Source organism: Engystomops pustulosus, chromosome 11 (genome assembly GCF_040894005.1).
Source record: "Engystomops pustulosus chromosome 11, aEngPut4.maternal, whole genome shotgun sequence".
NCBI classification, from domain to species: domain Eukaryota; kingdom Metazoa; phylum Chordata; class Amphibia; order Anura; family Leptodactylidae; genus Engystomops; species Engystomops pustulosus.
This window is the reverse complement of record NC_092421.1, coordinates 8,035,710-8,058,734: the sequence shown is the minus strand read 5'-3', so window position 1 is coordinate 8,058,734 and position 23,025 is coordinate 8,035,710. Positions and strand designations below refer to the sequence as shown.

At 51.1% G+C, this 23,025-nt stretch overlaps 1 long non-coding RNA gene across 1 annotated transcript; it reads left to right on the top strand.

Annotated features, from left to right (window-relative positions):
• The first annotated feature begins 27 nt into the window (after nt 1-27).
• On the top strand, nt 28-11,028 carry LOC140106174 (uncharacterized). Its single transcript, XR_011850710.1, has 3 exons — nt 28-280; nt 472-665; nt 4,080-11,028. It is a non-coding gene; the product is annotated as an uncharacterized lncRNA (long non-coding RNA).
• The last annotated feature ends 11,997 nt before the right edge of the window (nt 11,029-23,025 follow it).

Below are 23,025 nucleotides of genomic sequence, written 5' to 3'. Positions count from 1 at the left end.
TTATGATCATACCCCCCTGAGACGTTGGATAATCTTCTTTCGTTTGGAATTGCATCTAAGACCCGAAGTCCGTGGGGTCCAATCAAGGAAGGTGAGCTGAACTTTTTCGATTTTATTATATGTCTTATATTCATTATTTAACACATTTCTCCTCGGTGGGCTCCATCTCTAATTCTTAGTTCTTTCAGAGCTGGAACATCTAGGACTTTGCTGCAAAGTTCTGGTCTTGATTGGGGTCTGTGGCCTATGTCTCTCCGTATTCATTCCTCCTCCCCTCTCTGTGAGTATTGTTTAATGGCTAGCACCATGCCCCATGTGTCTCAACATGCTCATACACATGGCTCAGGCCGTAAGCTATACTTCAGGTCCTACTGTCCTCAGTGCGTGATTGGACCTCATACCTTGAGGACACACAGGCACCAAACCGTTTAGCACTGGTGTGAATGAGCCTTTACACTGTTTTTCTTGCAGAATGCTCTCAGCCCAGTCCAGATCGTCTCCATATTACTTCCTACATAGTTTGAGCCCTTGACTACCAGTCTAAGGACATGACATCTCCTTGGTCGTGTGAAGGGTTCCTGTCTTTCTGCTATATGCTCCCACCAGCTCTTTAGAAACGGATGACCAAGGAGCACTACACAGTTGCATCATGGGTCTGACAACAGGTAAGTATTTAGGTTTCTACTACTAAGAGATCTCAGTCGTCTTCTAAAACAGACAATTACAGATGATTGGAACAGATGTTTGGGCTGATCGTTCTGATCCAGTGTCCCTCTGGCCAACCGTAGCCATGGCTAGTTCCTAGTAACGTCTGTTTGCTAGAATGTGTCCAGGTCGGGCGGCCGAACCCAAACCTGACCATGGGGCCCGCTCATCTCTACTGATTACGACAAATGTAAAAGGGCTGCTTGATCTGGCACAATGTCAATGTCTGTATACTGGCATAGTATAGGGGCATCTCGTAACCGGCTCTAGAGCTGCTTCATATCAACCTGGCGGAGAAAGGTGCTGACATAATGTACGTACTGCTCTCCAGGCAGGAATAGCATGCTGTAATATCATACAGTAAGGTTCCCTACACAAGAGGGAATATGTCCGTAGTTGTGACCATACAGACTGCAGCCAGTGTTCATGATACCAAAAGATAACTTACCTGGAGTACAGGTAATTCTGGGCTTCAGTTTTTGGTAAATGAGCACAAATAAGTTACATCATGGTGATCACCTGTATACGGAGCGGAAGCCCCATGCTCAAGTCAAAAGCCAAGTAATGCATCACCCAAAGAAGAGGAGGTTCTACCATCACCATAGACAGGGGGCATCCTCTACACCTAGAGGAGAGGAGGTTCCCCCATCACCATAGACAGAGGGCATCCTCTACACCTAGAGGAGAGGAGGTTCTACCATCAGCATAGACAGGGGGCATCCTCTACACCTAGAGGAGAGGAGGTTCTACCATCACCATTGACAGGGGGCATCCTCTACACCTGGAGGAGAGGAGATTCTACCATCACCATAGACAGGGGGCATCCTCTACACCTAGAGGAGAGGAGGTTCTACCATCAGCATAGACAGGGGGCATCCTCTACACCTAGAGAAGAGGAGGTTCTACCATCAGCATAGACAGGGGGCATCCTCTACACCTAGAGGAGAGGAGGTTCTACCATCAGCATAGACAGGGGGCATCCTCTACACCTAGAGAAGAGGAGGTTCTACCATCACCATAGACAGGGGGCATCCTCTACACCTGGAGGAGAGGAGGTTCTACCATCACCATAGACAGGGGGCATCCACTACACCTAGTGGAGAGGAGGTTCTACCATCACCATAGACAGGGGACATCCTCTACACCTAGAGGAGAGGACGTTCTACCATCACCATAGACAGGGGGCATCCTCTACACCTAGAGGAGAGGAGGTTCTACCATCACCATAGACAGGGGGCATCCTCTACACCTAGAGGAGAGGAGATTCTACCATCACCATAGACAGAAGCATCCTCTACACCTAGAGAAGAGGAGGTTCTACCATCACCATAGACAGGGGCATCCTCTACACCTAGAGGAGAGGAGGTTCTACCAGCACCATAGACAGGGGCATCCTGTACACCTAGAGGAGAGGAGGTTCTATCAGCACCATAGACAGGGGCATCCTCTACACCTAGAGGAGAGGAGGTTCTACCAGCACCATAGACAGGGGAATCCTCTACACCTAGAGGAGAGGAGGTTCTACCATCACCATAGACAGGGGGCATCCTCTACACCTAGAGGAGAGGAGGTTCTACCATCACCATAGACAGGGGGCATCCTCTACACCTAGAGGAGGGGAGGATCTACCATCACCATAGACAGGGGCATCCTCTACACCTAGAGGAGAGGAGGTTCTACCATCACCATAGACAGGGGGCATCCTCTACACCTAGAGGAGAGGAGGTTCTACCATCACCATAGACAGGGGCATCCTCTACACCTAGAGGAGAGGAGGTTCTACCAGCACCATAGACAGGGGCATCCTGTACACCTAGAGGAGAGGAGGTTCTACCATCACCATAGACAGGGGGCATCCTCTACACCTAGAGGAGAGGAGGTTCTACCATCACCATAGACAGGGGCATCCTCTACACCTAGAGGAGAGGAGGTTCTACCATCACCATAGACAGGGGGCATCCTCTACACCTAGAGGAGAGGAGGTTCTACCATCACCATAGACAGGGGCATCCTCTACACCTAGAGGAGAGGAGGTTCTACCATCACCATAGACAAGGGGAATCCTCTACACCTAGAGGAGAGGCGGTTCTACCATCACCATAGAAAGGGGGCATCCTCTACACCTAGAGGAGAGGAGGTTCTACCATCACCATAGACAGGGGGCATCCTCTACACCTAGAGGAGGGGAGGATCTAACATCACCATAGACAGGGGGCATCCTCTACACCTAGAGGAGAGGAGGTTCTACCATCACCATAGACAGGGGGCATCCTCTACACCTAGAGGAGAGGAGGTTCTACCATCAGCATAGACAGGGGGCATCCTCTACACCTAGAGAAGAGGAGGTTCTACCATCACCATAGACAGGGGGCATCCTCTACACCTGGAGGAGAGGAGGTTCTACCATCACCATAGACAGGGGGCATCCACTACACCTAGTGGAGAGGAGGTTCTACCATCACCATAGACAGGGGACATCCTCTACACCTAGAGGAGAGGACGTTCTACCATCACCATAGACAGGGGGCATCCTCTACACCTAGAGGAGAGGAGGTTCTACCATCACCATAGACAGGGGGCATCCTCTACACCTAGAGGAGAGGAGATTCTACCATCACCATAGACAGAAGCATCCTCTACACCTAGAGAAGAGGAGGTTCTACCATCACCATAGACAGGGGCATCCTCTACACCTAGAGGAGAGGAGGTTCTACCAGCACCATAGACAGGGGCATCCTGTACACCTAGAGGAGAGGAGGTTCTATCAGCACCATAGACAGGGGCATCCTCTACACCTAGAGGAGAGGAGGTTCTACCATCACCATAGACAGGAGGCATCCTCTACACCTAGAGGAGAGGAGGTTCTACCAGCACCATAGACAGGGGAATCCTCTACACCTAGAGGAGAGGAGGTTCTACCATCACCATAGACAGGGGGCATCCTCTACACCTAGAGGAGAGGAGGTTCTACCATCACCATAGACAGGGGGCATCCTCTACACCTAGAGGAGGGGAGGATCTACCATCACCATAGACAGGGGCATCCTCTACACCTAGAGGAGAGGAGGTTCTACCATCACCATAGACAGGGGGCATCCTCTACACCTAGAGGAGAGGAGGTTCTACCATCACCATAGACAGGGGGCATCCTCTACACCTAGAGGAGAGGAGGTTCTACCATCACCATAGACAGGGGGCATCCTCTACACCTAGAGGAGAGGAGATTCTACCATCACCATAGACAGGAGGCATCCTCTACACCTAGAGGAGAGGAGATTCTACCATCACCATAGACAGGGTGTTAAGGTAAACCTGCTGATAGATCAAATCCTGTCATTTCTACTTGTTCTATTTTCCTAAAATCATTGTAACAGAGACTTCATTATAAGATGGCGCCGGCATCGTGATCATAACGAAAACAATTGAAGCTAAAGAATGTCAACAAGACTTCAATCCTGACGTCAATAAGAAACAGCAAGGAAGTTCTCCAATCAAGAGACTACACGAGCTGGGAATTCTCCGCCCCTTCTGCTTCTTCCATAATTTCTATATAGTTTTGTGAAACCAAATAAAGTTCTAGCAGTGCAGATTTGCCATGGCCATGATCGCATGAGTGAGATTTAAATCAGCAAATGTGTCTGAATTAATTTCTTATGATGTGCACACATGCTTATTGATTAGAAACACGCAGCCAACGCACACTAAAAGAGGATGTCTTGAATCCTACCATAACATTGGAGGCACTGCTGAGATTTCGCGATCAGGATGACCAGGACGCCCCCTCGTTCCAGCACCGTTTGCAGCCTCGGGGTCACCACTTCCCGACTGGGTCTGATCAGCCCACGATCACGGTAAGTTTCAGATAACATATGTTAACCTGTGACTTGCCTGTGACTCGGGGAGTGGTGATACCTGTGGCTGTAGACAGCTGGGATTGGAGGGTAAATATGTATAGCCACCTGGTGTCCTGCATCGGGGTCTGAATTGTTATATAGCTCTGTATGAGAAGTGCCTTGGCTGCTGTGTGTATGCGCTTTGCTGAGCCAGAACAGAAAGGGAGGGGGGGGGACGTTCGAAGTTCATATAGAGAGGAGTATAGCGAAGCCGCAGTGAAGATCAGACATATGGCCGTTAGAATTAGGAGAAAAAGGACGGATGTCTGCACACAGACATAGGCCGCCAGAATAAGGAGAAAAAGGACGGATGTTTGCCCGCCAAACATAGGCCGCCAGAATAGGAGAACGGGTAAAGAACGGGTGTCTGGGGATTTGACAGGAATTAGGAGAAAAAGGGAGATCGTTAAGCGGGGACCTTCTGATAAACCTCTAACCGACACGCAGTGAGCTAAGTCTCTATAACTGGTGATCGGGGAGCTTGAAGGTCAGACCTTCTGATAAACCTCTAACCGACACGCAGTGAGTTAAGTCTCTATAACTGGTGATCGGGGAGCTTGAAGGTCAACCCTTAAGCCGTGAGCAGCTGCACGGTAAGGGTCTCGGACAAATTATGCTGCGGTTTCGGAATAGAAAGGACGTCCTCCCAGAGGGAACCACTGGTGCGCTAGCGATAGTTCAGTGCAAAGAAGGGAAAAATGTAGGTAGACAGAAGATTGGCTTGATGTAAGTAGACAGAAGGCGGTAGAGTTAAGTAGGACTGATGGAAAAGTGCAAAGTTGATATAATGGGACATAAGGGCTGGTAGCATGTGCTGGAAAGAAAAGTAATAGTGAAGGTTTGAGAGTTTTGGGATGTGTTAGAGGATCTGATGATTGTACAAGTGAGAAAACTTTGCAAACAGACACTTAGAGACTCTGACTGACGGACGGACCAGGACAGAGTGACAGGGATCCTTCAGAGTGCCGTTTAAGAAAGAGACAGGCGATAAGGGACATTTCAAAGCTTTTGATGTGGAAAGAATTTGAGAAAAAGAGATATTATTATATTTTCCTTGGAGTGAAAAATGGCCCCTGTAATCCAGACTCCACCCCTGTATCTGGTGGTTAGAGAAGATGACACGCCCTACCATTCTTCAGTGGCGGCCATCTTAAGTCAGTTTATTTTTCAGTGGCGGCCATTTTAAGTTATATTCCCAAGTCCCAATAAGTTGATTGCTGTTGGAAGCCATAAAAGCTGTTGTGGGGCTTTGGAGGATAACAGCTGACCATGCTTGGGGCGTCTGCTAGGGGTCTTGGAGTGAGGGATGGAGGTTGTTTGAGTATTATTCAAATTTATTGATCCCGACAATTAGAGAAAAATTACTATAAAAAGTGTTGCAATGTCTCTGGTACCTGCTTTCTGGAGTTTAAGGGGTTAACAAAACGGTGGGGGCTGTTGGAGCTGCGTTTTGTTTTGTGAAGACATGTACATGGCCTTGACGCTGAAGTTCTCCAAAAATCTTGGGCTCTGTCTGAGCTGTGTTATCACTTTGTGTTCTGTTCTGACCTTGACGCTACAGTAAGCTGAAGTTGTTTACAGAAGGGGGCAGATCGCTGCATTTAGACTTCTCCCTGACAATCTAAAAAAGACTTGAAGGAATTTATTTGGTTGTGGAAGAAGAATACAGTATGATGTGATGTCCTCCTGTGTACCCCATGAACAGACTAAGCAAGAATGAGCCCCCCAACTGTATTACAGAGCCTATGACTGACTTTTGTTCCCTTTTGATTAAAAACCATCTTAAGTGTACCTGGATTTTATTGAGACGTTGGAGTCTGGCCAGAACTTTATAGGAAGCGCAGAACACTGGACTGGAGATGTGGTGGAGGGACTCTGACATTGACATACAGAGGGAATAGAGGATGTTTCACAGACCACGCCGAAGTGAGACTGACAACATCTCCGGAAGTCTCAACCGACCAACCCAAGTGGGTTTTGCGGGGAGGAGACATTACTGTAGTGAGTGGCGGAGACGGCCCCCACAGGGCAAGACAAGGGGGGTGGTTACGGACAAGGATGTCAGCGAGAACAGTCCCCCTCCTGAACGCCCCCCCAGACAGAGTTTTCGCCTTTCATTGTAGAACTCTCCCCTGCTAGTCCGATGATGATTTTAGCCCATTCCCGGTCAAGAAAAGACTCTGAAGCCCAGTGGTCCCTAGCCCAAACTGGCAGCAGTCCCTGAGAGTGACATATTATTCACTGTTATTGATTTGGCAAATGTTTTCCTCTCTGCGCCCCTACATGAAGATTGCCAGTACCTATTTGCCTTTACCAGTTTAGTATTCCAGTATACCTGATGTAGATTCCCACAAGGGGGGGTAAAACTCACCCAGCCAATACCCCACGGCCCTACAGGGAGTAGACTGGCAGACTGGCCCCTTACTGGATGTTCTCCTTTTCAGTATGCGGAGGACCTACTGTTTTTGTTTGCTAGGATGCATTTATTGACCTTATGTGTTTTCTGTTCCAGAAGGGTTACAAAGTTCCCAGAGACAAACTCCGGTACTGCCAGGAGAAGGTGGTCTTCCTAGGCCACTGCTTCTCAGCCACAGGCAGATACCTGACAGAGGGAAGAAAGCTGGCAGTCCAGAATGTGCCCCTGCCCTGAGGCCCTAAGCCTCTTCACATGTTTCTAGGACTGGCCAGCTCCTGCAGCCTGGGATAAGGTCTGCTGCCTCCAGCCCAATGCTGCCCCTTTCTGACTGCATTGCCTCTTCCCCATTTGCCCTTAGTCAGGAGGCAGTTGATGCATTCCATAGCCTTAAGCTGGCAAATCCTGTCTGCCCCGGCCCTAGGCACATGCCACGGAACCAGACCTTTTATTTTGCACGGAGTATATAAGCCACAGGTGTCCTAGCCCAGGAACGTGGTGGCCTCCCCAGTGGCCCACTATTAGGCCCGGTTAGACTCAGTCGTGAGGGGGGCCCCTCATGTGTCAGTAGCTGCAGCCAGCAATCTGCTCACCAGGGCCAGTGAGCTGATCCTAGACCCTAGATCATTCAGATGCAGTGCAAACCCCACATACCTTGCACAGTGTCCTCACCCAAGTACAGCCCAAGCATGTGAGCCAAGGCCAGACAGCTCAGACTCCAGTGTGCACTCCTGATGCCCCAGGATACACTGATAAGGTGCACAGCTCTGAATCCTTCGTTCTATCACCAGTCTTCCAGGATTCAGAGAGGGGGGAGAGAAGGGTGAGTAACGCAGATGTTGAGTTTTTTCTCATAGATGGCTCCAGGTCTGCAGGAGAAGACAGACGGTTCTACACTGGATATACAGTGGTCAGTGGCGCACATGAGGTAGTACAAGCAGAACCACTCCCTCCACACAGGTCAGCGCAGGAGGTGAAGTGACGGCACTCAGGGAAGCGCTACAGCTGGTGTAAGGTAAAAGGGGCGAACATCTATACTCAAGGTATAGTTCTGGGGTCTAAACACGACTATGAACCCATATGGAAGGCTAGAGATTTCCTCACCTCTGCAGGGAACCCCTTTAAGCATGGCACGCTGGTTAAAGAGCTCATGGATGCTCTCTTACTTTCACAAGAGGTGGGGATAATAAAAGTAAAAGCACACACAATTTGGTAACTCCACAAGCCAAGGGCAAGTATGTGGCCGACGGGATGGCGAAGGCAGCTGCACAGATGGAGCCCGGAGACTGTCCTGAAGTCTCAGCGCTGAGTTCTGAGCTAAAAGTTTGATCCACAGGTGTTCCAGTCCCTGGTGACCCAAGTGTCATCAGAAGTGAAGGAAGTGTGGAGGAAAGCTGGAGCCCAGATGCCGATGGGACCTGGATGCTGGGAGAGAGGGTGTGCCTGCCAGGAGCCCTGCACCCGAAAGTAAGTCAAGTATCCCACGGACACACACACATATCCAAAATGGCCATGCTAGTGCTCATAAACCATAAGTGGTTTGCCCGGGCGTTACTACCCCTGTCACTAGACTAGTGAAAGCCTGTATAGTCTGTGCCCGCCACAACCCGGGTAAGGTGGAAAAGACCCCACAGAAGGTGACACCCAAGCTGCTGTATCCCTTCCAGAGACTGCAGATGGATTTTATCCAGCTACCAAAAAGTGGTGCGTAGGAATACGTGCTTGTGTGCATTGATCTCTTTCCAGGGTGGCCAGAAGCTTCTCCCATGACCAAGGCTACTGCCAGAGCTGCAGCCAAGAAGTTGGTGAGTGAGATTTTTCTGCAGGTTTGGACTTCCGGAGACCATAGAGTCCGGTCTCAGAACCCACTTCACTGGACAGGTAAAAACCTAAAGCCTTGTCCCTCCTGGGTGTAGAACAGGCCCAGCACACCCCTTGCCCTTCCCAAGTTAGTGGTGGGATTGAAAAACTAAACAGCACTCCTAAGTTAGAGATCCAAGAGGCCATGGAAGAAACAGGGAAACCATGGCGCGAGTGCCTTCCTGCTGCCCCCTATTCAGTTAGGACCACCCTTAACAGAAAGATGGGATTGTCCCCCTTTTGAAGTACTTTTTGGCTGTGCACCCAGACAGGGCCCCTACTACCCACAGATCCTATAATTGATGGCAGGAACCCAGGTGGAACATGCCATACAGTTGAGCCAGGCCTTGAAAAAGGTCAGCAAAAGTGTTTCTGATTCCTTTTTCAGATGCAGACAGAGACCTCAGGATGCATAACCTGAAGCCTGGAGACTACATGGTGGTAAAGAGACACCAGGGAGAGAGTCTGGAGCCTCGCTACGATGGTCCTTTCCAAGTCCTGCTGACCAGTGCCACGTCTGTGCAGCTAGAGGGAAGTCAGCATGCTTCCACGCTTTCTATTGCAAACTTACTTATTCTTCTTGCTAGCTGGTCTCTTCTAACTGACTGTATGCTCAGGGGCACCCCAACCATGACTATCACTGTAACTATAGGGGTGACCAGGATGCCCCCAGGGTAGGAGACTTTACCTACGGTTGGTGCAACACGACAATGACCTTCTTTAACATTGACAGCACAGATAACCCTGTATTAGCAGTGTCTGATGTGTACTGGATTTGTGGGGATAGGAGAGTCAGGTCAGGCCTAGAGGCTGGGAAGGTGAGTGTACGGTGATAAAACTTGTGCATTCCTTCCTCGTGATCCCCAGGGATAAGGTTGATCAGACACATAAAGAAAAGGTGGAGAATCCCAAATGATACTGGAGGTCTGAGAGAAGTGCCTAGATGACAACGTTTATATGGATACAGTGGGAGCACCAAGGGGGGTCCCAGATGAGTACAAGGCCCACAATCAGATATGGGCAGGTCTAGAGTCCATTATTCCCCAGATTGCTATGAGCAAAGATATTGGTTGGGTAACTGTTTTTATTGTAATCAACAGAGATTTGTGAATTATATCCGAGATGCTTTCCAGAACCGCATGGCTTTGGACATGATCCTTGCTGAGAAGGGAGGAGTCTGTAAGATGGTGGGAGTGGCTTGTTGCAAGTACATCCCGGATGACATCGCCCCCTATGGATCCATTACCCATGCACTTGAAGAGATTGAAGGGCTGTCCAGGGAACCCAAGAGAAACTCGGAAGTGGACGCTATATCCTTCACTTTGTAGTTGGGGGATTGGAAGGGTTTCCTTTAAGTGCGGATGATATTGGGGATTGTGATTTTGCTCTTGTCACTTATTATGTGTTATGTGGCCCCCCTCATCAAGTCGACCTAGTATCATGAGTATCAGTAGTTAGACAAGCCAAAGACCCCTTACTCAAGTTACCTAAATTTGCATAATTAAGATATCCCTCTAAGATTAACCCCTGAAACATATCAAGCAGCCCCCTGGAGTAGGGAGAGGTAGAGTAGAGATTTGATTCCCATATGTGAAAGTCCACTAAATGGGGGCGCACCCACCAGGGGTCTGCTGTCATCCAACTGGTGAAGAGGAGAGCGAAGCACATATGGGCAGATCTATAGGTCCTTCTAGACTAAGAGTAGCTGAGAGAAATTCCAGGATTTAGGGGGGACTGTTAAGGTAAACCTGCTGATAGATCAAATCCTGTCATTTCTACTTGTTCTATTTTCCTAAAATCATTGTAACAGAGACTTCATTATAAGATGGCGCTGGCATCGTGATCATAACGAAAACAATTGAAGCTAAAGAATGTCAACAAGACTTCAATCCTGACGTCAATAAGAAACAGCAAGGAAGTTCTCCAATCAAGAGACTACACGAGCTGGGAATTCTCCGCCCCTTCTGCTTCTTCCATAATTTCTATATAGTTTTGTAAAACCAAATAAAGTTCTAGCAGTGCAGATTTGCCATGGCCATGATCGCATGAGTGAGATTTAAATCAGCAAATGTGTCTGAATTAATTTCTTATGATGTGCACACATGCTTATTGATTAGAAACACGCAGCCAACGCACACTAAAAGAGGATGTCTTGAATCCTACCATAACAAGGGGACATCCTCTACACCTAGAGAAGAGGAGGTTCTACCAGCACCATAGACAGGGGAATCCTCTACACCTAGAGGAGAGGAGGTTCTACCAGCACCATAGACAGGGGAATCCTCTACACCTAGAGGAGAGGAGGTTCTACCATCACCATAGACAGGGGGCATCCTCTACACCTAGAGGAGAGAAGGTTCTACCATCACCATAGACAGGGGGCATCCTCTACACCTAGAGGAGAGGGAGCTCTACCATCACCATAGAAAGGGGGCATCCTCTACACCTAGAGGAGAGGAGGTTCTACCATCACCATAGACAAGGGGAATCCTCTACACCTAGAGGAGAGGCGGTTCTACCATCACCATAGAAAGGGGGCATCCTCTACACCTAGAGGAGAGGAGGTTCTACCATCACCATAGACAGGGGGCATCCTCTACACCTAGAGGAGGGGAGGATCTAACATCACCATAGAAAGGGGGCATCCTCTACACCTAGAGGAGAGGAGGTTCTACCATCACCATAGACAGGGGGCATCCTCTACACCTAGAGGAGAGGAGGTTCTACCATCACCATAGACAGGGGGAATCCTCTACACCTAGAGGAGAGGAGGTTCTACCATCACCATAGACAGGGGGCATCCTCTACACCTAGAGGAGAGGAGGTTCTACCATCACCATAGACAGGGGGCATCCTCTACACCTAGAAGAGAGGAGGTTCTATCATCACCATAGACAGGGGCATCCTCTACACCTAGAGGAGGGGAGGCTCTACCATCACCATAGACTGGGGACATCCTCTACACCTAGAGGAGGTTCTACCATCACCATAGACAGGGGACATCCTCTACACCTAGAGGAGAGGAGGTTCTACCATCACCATAGACAGGGGACATCCTCTACACCTAGAGGGGAGGAGGTTCTACCATCACCATAGACAGGGGTCATCTTCTACACCTGGAGGAGAGGAGGTTCTACCATCACCATAGACGGGGGACATCCTCTACACCTAGAGGGGAGGAGGTTCTACCATCACCATAGACAGGGGGCATCCTCTACACCTAGAGGAGAGAAGGTTCTACCATCACCATAGACAGGGGGCATCCTCTACACCTAGAGGAGAGAAGGTTCTACCATCACCATAGACAGGGGGCATCCTCTACACCTAGAGGAGAGGAGGTTCTACCATCACCATAGACAAGGGGAATCCTCTACACCTAGAGGAGAGGCGGTTCTACCATCACCATAGACAGGGGGCATCCTCTACACCTAGAGGAGAGGAGGTTCTACCATCACCATAGACAGGGGCCATCCTCTTTACCTAGAGGAGAGGAGGTTCTACCATCACCATAGACAGGGGCCATCCTCTACACCTAGAGGAGAGGAGGTTCTACCATCACCATAGACAGGGGACATCCTCTACACCTAGAGGAGAGGAGGTTCTACCAGCACCATAGACAGGGGAATCCTCTACACCTAGAGGAGAGGAGGTTCTACCATCACCATAGACAGGGGGCATCCTGTACACCTAGAGGAGAGGAGATTCTACCATCACCATAGACAGGGGCATCCTCTACACCTAGAGAAGAGGAGGTTCTACCATCACCATAGACAGGGGACATCCTCTACACCTAGAGGAGAGGAGGTTATACCAGCACCATAGACAGGGGAATCCTCTACACCTAGAGGAGAGGAGGTTCTGCCATCACCATAGACAGGGGGTATCCTCTACACCTAGAGGAGAGGGGGTTCTACCATCACCATAGACAGGGGGCATCCTCTACACCTAGAGGAGAGGAGGTGCTACCATCACCATAGACAGGGGGCATCCTCTACACCTAGAGGAGAGTAGGTTCTACCATCACCATAGACAGGGGGCATCCTCTACACCTAGAGGAGAGGAGGTGCTACCATCACCATAGACAGGGGTCATCTTCTACACCTAGAGGAGAGGAGGTTCTACCATCACCATAGACAGGGGGCATCCTCTACACCTAGAGGAGAGGAGGTTCTACCATCACCATAGACAGGGGGCATCCTCTACACCTAGAGGAGAGGAGCTTCTACCATCACCATAGACAGGGGGCATCCTCTACACCTAGAGGAGAGGAGCTTCTACCATCACCATAGACAGGGGGCATCCTCTACACCTAGAGGAGAGGAGCTTCTACCATCACCATAGACAGGGGGCATCCTCTACACCAGAGGAGAGAAGGTTCTACCATCACCATAGACAGGGGGCATCCTCTACACCTAGAGGAGAGGAGGTTCTACCATCACCATAGACAAGGGGAATCCTCTACACCTAGAGGAGAGGCGGTTCTACCATCACCATAGACAGGGGGCATCCTCTACACCTAGAGGAGAGGAGGTTCTACCATCACCATAGACAGGGGGCATCCTCTACACCTAGAGGAGAGGAGGTTCTACCATCACCATAGACAGGGGACATCCTCTACACCTAGAGGAGAGGGAGTTCTACCATCACCATAGACAGGGGGCATCCTCTACACCTAGAGGAGAGGAGATATTACCATCACCATAGACAGGGGACATCCTCTACACCTAGAGGAGAGGAGGTTCCACCATCACCATAGACAGGGGACATCCTCTACACCTAGAGAGGAGATTCTACCATCACCATAGACAGGGGACATCCTCTACACGTAGAGGAGAGGAGGTTCTACCATCACCATAGACAGGGGGCATCCTCTACACCTAGAGGAGAGGAGGTTCTACCATCACCATAGACAGGGGACATCCTCTACACCTAGAGAGGAGATTCTACCATCACCATAGACAGGGGACATCCTCTACACCTAGAGGAGAGGAGGTTCTACCATCACCATAGACAGGGGACATCCTCTACACCTAGAGGAGAGGAGGTTCTACCATCACCATAGACAGGGGGCATCCTCTACACCTAGAGGAGAAGAGGTTCTACCATCACCATAGACAGGGGGCATCCTCTACACCTAGAGGAGAGGAGGTTCTACCATCACCATAGACAGGGGGCATCCTCTACACCTAGAGGAGAGGAGGTTCTACCATCACCATAGACAGGGGGCATCCTCTACACCTAGAGGAGAGGAGGTTCTACCATCACTATAGACAGGGGGCATCCTCTACACCTAGAGGAGAAGAGGTTCTACCATCACCATAGACAGGGGACATCCTCTACACCTAGAGGAGAGGGAGTTCTACCATCACCATAGACAGGGGGCATCCTCTACACCTAGAGGAGAGGAGGTTCTACCATCACCATAGACAGGGGGCATCCTCTACACCTAGAGGAGAGGAGGTTCTACCATTACCATAGACAGGGGGCATCCTCTACACCTAGAGGAGAGGAGGTTCTACCATCACCATAGACAGGGGGCATCCTCTACACCTAGAGGAGAGGAGATTCTACCATTACCATAGACAGGGGCCATCCTCTACACCTAGAGGAGAGGAGGTTCTACCATCACCATAAACAAGGGGAATCCTCTACACCTAGAGGAGAGGCGGTTCTACCATCACCATAGACAGGGGGCATCCTCTACACCTAGAGGAGAGGAGGTTCTACCATCACCATAGACAGGGGGCATCCTCTACACCTAGAGGAGAGGAGGCTCTACCATCACCATAGACAGGGGGCATCCTCTACACCTAGAGGAGAGGAGGTTCTACCATCACCATAGACAGGGGGCATCCTCTACACCTAGAGGAGAGGAGGTTCTACCATCACCATAGACAGGGGGCATCCTCTACACCTAGAGGAGAGGAGGTTCTACCATCACCATAGACAGGGGGCATCCTCTACACCTAGAGGAGAGGAGGTTCTACCATCACCATAGACAGGGGACATCCTCTACACCTAGAGGAGAGGAGGTTCTACCATCACCATAGACAGGGAACATCCTCTACACCTAGAGGAGAGGAGGTTCTACCATCACCATAGACAGGGGGCATCCCCTACACCTAGAGGAGAGGAGGTTCTACCATCACCATAGACAGGGGACATCATCTACACCTAGAGGAGAGGAGGTTCTACCATCACCATAGACAGGGGGCATCCCCTACACCTAGAGGAGAGGAGGTTCTACCATCACCATAGACAGGGGGCATCCTCTACACCTAGAGGAGAGGAGGTTCTACCATCACCATAGACAGGGGGCATCCTCTACACCTAGAGGAGAGGAGATTCTACCATCACCATAGACAGGGGGCATCCTCTACACCTAGAGGAGAGGAGGTTCTACCATCACCATAGACAGGGGGCATCCTCTACACCAGTGATGGCTAACCTATGGCACTGGTGCCAGAGGTGGCACTCAGAGCCCTTTCAGTGGGCACTCAGGCCATCCCCAGAGATGACTCCAGGTATCTTCCTGCAGTCCCAGACAGCCCAGGACTTGCTGTGCACACAGGTATTTTAAAGTGACAGTGCTACCTGGGACTATTTTCTGCTTTATTGGTGTCCTCAGGTGCTGATATCAATAAAAACTGTGACAGAGCAGGGAGTATGAATCACAAATTAAATTTCTGTGTTGGCACTTTGCGATAAATAAGCAGGTCTTTGTTGTAGTTTGGGCACTCAGTCTCTAAAAGGTTCGCCATCACTGCTCTACACCTAGAGGAGAGGCCGCTCTACCATCACCATAGACAGGGGGCTTCCTCTACACCTAGAGGAGAGGCTGCTCTACCATCACCATAGACAGGGGGCATCCTCTATACCTAGAGGAGAGGAGGTTCTACCATCACCATAGACAGGGGGCATCCTCTATACCTAGAGGAGAGGAGGTTCTACCATCACCATAGACAGGGGGCATCCTCTACACCTAGAAGAGAGGAGATTCTACCATCACCATAGACAGGGGGCATCCTCTACACCTAGAGGAGAGGAGGTTCTACCATCACCATAGACAGGGGGCATCCTCTACACCTAGAGGAGGGGAGGTTCTACCATCACCATAGACAGGGGGCATCCTCTACACCTAGAGGAGGGGAGGTTCTACCATCACCATAGACAGGGGGCATCCTCTACACCTAGAGGAGGGGAGGTTCTACCATCACCATAGACAGGGGGCATCCTCTACACCTAGAGGAGAGGAGGTTCTACCATCACCATAGACAGGGGGCATCCTCTACACCTAGAGAAGAGGAGGTTCTACCATCACCATAGACAGGGGGCATCCTCTACACCTAGAGAAGAGGAGGTTCTACCATCACCATAGACAGGGGGCATCCTCTACACATAGAGAAGAGGAGGTTCTACCATCACCATAGACAGGGGACATCCTCTACACCTAGAGGAGAGGAGGTTCTACCATCACCATAAACAGGGGGCATCCTCTACACCTAGAGGAGAGGAGGTTCTACCATCACCATAGACAGGGGCATCCTCTACACCTAGAGGAGAGGAGGTTCTACCATCACCATAGACAGGGGGCATCCTCTACACATAGAGAAGAGGAGGTTCTACCATCACCATAGACAGGGGGCATCCTCTACACCTAGAGGAGAGGAGGTTCTACCATCACCATAGACAGGGGACATCCTCTACACCTAGAGGAGAGGAGGTTCTACCATCACCATAGGCAGGGGCATCCTCTACACCTAGAGGAGAGGACGTTCTACCATCACCATAGACAGGGGGCATCCTCTACACCTAGAGGAGAGGGGGTTCTACCGTCACCATAGACAGGGGGCATCCTCTACACCTAGAGGAGAGGAGGTGCTACCATCACCATAGACAGGGGGCATCCTCTACACCTAGAGGAGAGGAGGTTCTACCATCACCATAGACAGGGGCATCCTCTACACCTAGAGGAGAGGAGGTGCTACCATCACCATAGACAGGGGGCATCCTCTACACCTAGAGGAGAGGAGGTTCTACCATCACCATAGACAGGGGGCATCCTCTACACCTAGAGGAGAGGAGGTTCTACCATCACCATAGACAGGGGGCATCCTCTACACCTAGAGGAGAGGAGATTCTACCATCACCATAGACAGGGAACATCCTCTACACCTAGAGGAGAGGAGGTCCTACCATCACCATAGACAGGGGACATCCTCTACACCTAGAGGAGAGGAGGTTCTACCATCACTATAGACAGGGGCATCCTCTACACCTAGAGGAGAGGAGGTTCTACCATCACCATAGACAGGGGACATCCTCTACACCTAGAGGAGAGGAGGTTCTACCATCACCATAGACAGGGGGCATCCTCTACACCTAGAGGAGAGGAGGTTCTACCATCACCATAGACAGGGGACATCCTCTACACCTAGAGGAGAGGAGGTTCTACCATCACCATAGACAGGGGGCATCCTCTACACCTAGAGGAGAGGAGGTTCTACCATCACTATAGACAGGGGGCATCCTCTACACCTAGAGGAGAGGAGATTCTACCATCACCATAGACAGGGGGCATCCTCTACACCTAGAGGAGAGGAGGTTCTACCATCACCATAGACAGGGGGCATCCTCTACACATAGAGAAGAGGAGGTTCTACCATCACCATAGACAGGGGACATCCTCTACACCTAGAGGAGAGGAGGTTCTACCATCACCATAAACAGGGGGCATCCTCTACACCTAGAGGAGAGGAGGTTCTACCATCACCATAGACAGGGGCATCCTCTACACCTAGAGGAGAGGAGGTTCTACCATCACCATAGACAGGGGGCATCCTCTACACATAGAGAAGAGGAGGTTCTACCATCACCATAGACAGGGGGCATCCTCTACACCTAGAGGAGGGGAGGTTCTACCATCACCATAGACAGGGGGGCATCCTCTACACCTAGAGAAGAGGAGGTTCTACCATCACCATAGACAGGGGGCATCCTCTACACCTAGAGGAGGGGAGGATCTAACATCACCATAGACAGGGGGCATCCTCTACACCTAGAGGAGGGGAGGTTCTACCATCACCATAGACAGGGGGCATCCTCTACACCTAGAGAAGAGGAGGTTCTACCATCACCATAGACAGGGGGCATCCTCTACACCTAGAGGAGAGGAGGTTCTACCATCACCATAGACCGGGGCATCCTCTACACCTAGAGGAAAGGAGGTTCTACCATCACCATAGACAGGAGGCATCCTCTACACCTAGAGGAGAGCAGGTTCTACCATCACCATAGACAGGGGGCATCCTCTACGCCTAGAGGAGAGGGGGTTCTACCATCACCATAGACAGGGGACATCCTCTACACCTAGAGGAGAGGGGGTTCTACCATCACCATAGACAGGGGGCATCCTCTACACCTAGAGGAGAGGAGGTTCTACCATCACCGTAGACAGGGGGCATCCTCTACACCTAGAGGAGAGGAGGTTCTACCATCACCATAGACAGGGGACATCCTCTACACCTAGAGGAGAGGCGGTTCTACCATCACCATAGACAGGGGGCATCCTCTACGCCTAGAGGAGAGGGGGTTCTACCATCACCATAGACAGGGGGCATCATCTACGCCTAGAGGAGAGGGGGTTCTACCATCACCATAGACAAGGGGCATCCTCTACGCCTAGAGGAGAGGGGGTTCTACCATCACCATAGACAGGAGGCATCCTCTACACCTAGAGGAGAGCAGGTTCTACCATCACCATAGACAGGGGGCATCCTCTACGCCTAGAGGAGAGGGGGTTCTACCATCACCATAGACAGGGGACATCCTCTACACCTAGAGGAGAGGGGGTTCTACCATCACCATAGACAGGGGACATCCTCTACACCTAGAGGAGAGGGGGTTCTACCATCACCATAGACAGGGGACATCCTCTACACCTAGAGGAGAGGAGGTTCTACCATCACCATAGACAGGGGGCATCCTCTACACCTAGAGGAGAGGAGGTTCTACCATCACCATAGACAGGGGGCATCCTCTACACCTAGAGGAGAGGAGGTTCTACCATCACCATAGACAGGGGGCATCCTCTACACCTAGAGGAGAGTAGGTTCTACCATCACCATAGACAGGGAACATCCTCTACACCTAGAGGAGAGGAGGCTCTACCATCACCATAGACAGGGGGCATCCTTTACACCTAGAGGAGAGTAGGTTCTACCATCACCATAGACAGGGGGCATCCTCTACACCTAGAAGAGAGGAGGTTCTATCATCACCATAGACAGGGGGCATCCTCTACACCTAGAGGAGAGGAGATTCTACCATCACCATAGACAGGGGGCATCCTCTACACCTAGAGGAGAGGAGGTTCTACCATCACCATAGACAGGGGGCATCCTCTACACCTAGAGGAGAGGAGGTTCTACCATCACCATAGACAGGGGGAATCCTCTACACCTAGAGGAGAGGAGGTTCTACCATCACCATAGACAGGGGGCATCCTCTACACCTAGAGGAGAGGAGGTTCTACCATCACCATAGACAGGGGGCATCCTCTACACCTAGAAGAGAGGAGGTTCTATCATCACCATAGACAGGGGCATCCTCTACACCTAGAGGAGAGGAGGCTCTACCATCACCATAGACAGGGGACATCCTCTACACCTAGAGGAGGTTCTACCATCACCATAGACAGGGGCATCCTCTACACCTAGAGGAGAGGAGGTCCTACCATCACCATAGACAGGGGGCATCCCCTACACCTAGAGGAGAGGAGGTTCTACCATCACCATAGGCAGGGGCATCCTCTACACCTAGAGGAGAGGAGGTTCTACCATCACCATAGACAGGGGGCATCCTCTACACCTAGAGGAGAGGAGGTTCTACCATCACCATAGACAGGGGACATCCTCTACACCTAGAGGAGAGGAGGTTCTACCATCACCATAGGCAGGGGCATCCTCTACACCTAGAGGAGAGGAGGTTCTACCATCACCATAGACAGGGGGCATCCTCTACACCTAGAGGAGAGGGGGTTCTACCGTCACCATAGACAGGGGGCATCCTCTACACCTAGAGGAGAGGAGGTTCTACCATCACCATAGACAGGGGACATCCTCTACACCTAGAGGAGAGGAGGTTCTACCATCACCATAGACAGGGGGCATCCTCTACACCTAGAGGAGAGGAGGTTCTACCATCACTATAGACAGGGGGCATCCTCTACACCTAGAGGAGAGGAGATTCTACCATCACCATAGACAGGGGGCATCCTCTACACCTAGAGGAGAGGAGGTTCTACCATCACCATAGACAGGGGGCATCCTCTACACATAGAGAAGAGGAGGTTCTACCATCACCATAGACAGGGGACATCCTCTACACCTAGAGGAGAGGAGGTTCTACCATCACCATAAACAGGGGGCATCCTCTACACCTAGAGGAGAGGGGGTTCTACCATCACCATAGACAGGGGCATCCTCTACACCTAGAGGAGAGGAGGTTCTACCATCACCATAGACAGGGGGCATCCTCTACACATAGAGAAGAGGAGGTTCTACCATCACCATAGACAGGGGGCATCCTCTACACCTAGAGGAGGGGAGGTTCTACCATCACCATAGACAGGGGGGCATCCTCTACACCTAGAGAAGAGGAGGTTCTACCATCACCATAGACAGGGGGCATCCTCTACACCTAGAGGAGGGGAGGATCTAACATCACCATAGACAGGGGGCATCCTCTACACCTAGAAGAGGGGAGGTTCTACCATCACCATAGACAGGGGGCATCCTCTACACCTAGAGAAGAGGAGGTTCTACCATCACCATAGACAGGGGGCATCCTCTACACCTAGAGGAGAGGAGGTTCTACCATCACCATAGACCGGGGCATCCTCTACACCTAGAGGAAAGGAGGTTCTACCATCACCATAGACAGGAGGCATCCTCTACACCTAGAGGAGAGCAGGTTCTACCATCACCATAGACAGGGGGCATCCTCTACGCCTAGAGGAGAGGGGGTTCTACCATCACCATAGACAGGGGACATCCTCTACACCTAGAGGAGAGGGGGTTCTACCATCACCATAGACAGGGGGCATCCTCTACACCTAGAGGAGAGGAGGTTCTACCATCACCGTAGACAGGGGGCATCCTCTACACCTAGAGGAGAGGAGGTTCTACCATCACCATAGACAGGGGACATCCTCTACACCTAGAGGAGAGGCGGTTCTACCATCACCATAGACAGGGGGCATCCTCTACGCCTAGAGGAGAGGGGGTTCTACCATCACCATAGACAGGGGGCATCATCTACGCCTAGAGGAGAGGGGGTTCTACCATCACCATAGACAAGGGGCATCCTCTACGCCTAGAGGAGAGGGGGTTCTACCATCACCATAGACAGGAGGCATCCTCTACACCTAGAGGAGAGCAGGTTCTACCATCACCATAGACAGGGGGCATCCTCTACGCCTAGAGGAGAGGGGGTTCTACCATCACCATAGACAGGGGACATCCTCTACACCTAGAAGAGAGGAGGTTCTACCATCACCATAGACAGGGGGCATCCTCTACACCTAGAGGAGAGGAGGTTCTACCATCACCATAGACAGGGGGCATCCTCTACACCTAGAGGAGAGGAGGTTCTACCATCACCATAGACAGGGGGCATCCTCTACACCTAGAGGAGAGTAGGTTCTACCATCACCATAGACAGGGAACATCCTCTACACCTAGAGGAGAGGAGGCTCTACCATCACCATAGACAGGGGGCATCCTCTACACCTAGAGGAGAGGAGGTTCTACCATCACCATAGACAGGGGGCATCCTCTACACCTAGAAGAGAGGAGGTTCTATCATCACCATAGACAGGGGGCATCCTCTACACCTAGAGGAGAGGAGATTCTACCATCACCATAGACAGGGGGCATCCTCTACACCTAGAGGAGAGGAGGTTCTACCATCACCATAGACAGGGGGCATCCTCTACACCTAGAGGAGAGGAGGTTCTACCATCACCATAGACAGGGGGAATCCTCTACACCTAGAGGAGAGGAGGTTCTACCATCACCATAGACAGGGGGCATCCTCTACACCTAGAGGAGAGGAGGTTCTACCATCACCATAGACAGGGGGCATCCTCTACACCTAGAAGAGAGGAGGTTCTATCATCACCATAGACAGGGGCATCCTCTACACCTAGAGGAGAGGAGGCTCTACCATCACCATAGACAGGGGACATCCTCTACACCTAGAGGAGGTTCTACCATCACCATAGACAGGGGCATCCTCTACACCTAGAGGAGAGGAGGTCCTACCATCACCATAGACAGGGGGCATCCCCTACACCTAGAGGAGAGGAGGTTCTACCATCACCATAGGCAGGGGCATCCTCTACACCTAGAGGAGAGGAGGTTCTACCATCACCATAGACAGGGGGCATCCTCTACACCTAGAGGAGAGGAGGTTCTACCATCACCATAGGCAGGGGCATCCTCTACACCTAGAGGAGAGGAGGTTCTACCATCACCATAGACAGGGGGCATCCTCTACACCTAGAGGAGAGGGGGTTCTACCGTCACCATAGACAGGGGGCATCCTCTACACCTAGAGGAGAGGAGGTGCTACCATCACCATAGACAGGGGGCATCCTCTACACCTAGAGGAGAGGAGGTTCTACCATCACCATAGACAGGGGCATCCTCTACACCTAGAGGAGAGGAGGTGCTACCATCACCATAGACAGGGGGCATCCTCTACACCTAGAGGAGAGGAGGTTCTACCATCACCATAGACAGGGGGCATCCTCTACACCTAGAGGAGAGGAGGTTCTACCATCACCATAGACAGGGGGCATCCTCTACACCTAGAGGAGAGGAGATTCTACCATCACCATAGACAGGGAACATCCTCTAGACCTAGAGGAGAGGAGGTCCTACCATCACCATAGACAGGGGACATCCTCTACACCTAGAGGAGAGGAGGTTCTACCATCACTATAGACAGGGGCATCCTCTACACCTAGAGGAGAGGAGGTTCTACCATCACCATAGACAGGGGACATCCTCTACACCTAGAGGAGAGGAGGTTCTACCATCACCATAGACAGGGGGCATCCTCTACACCTAGAGGAGAGGAGGTTCTACC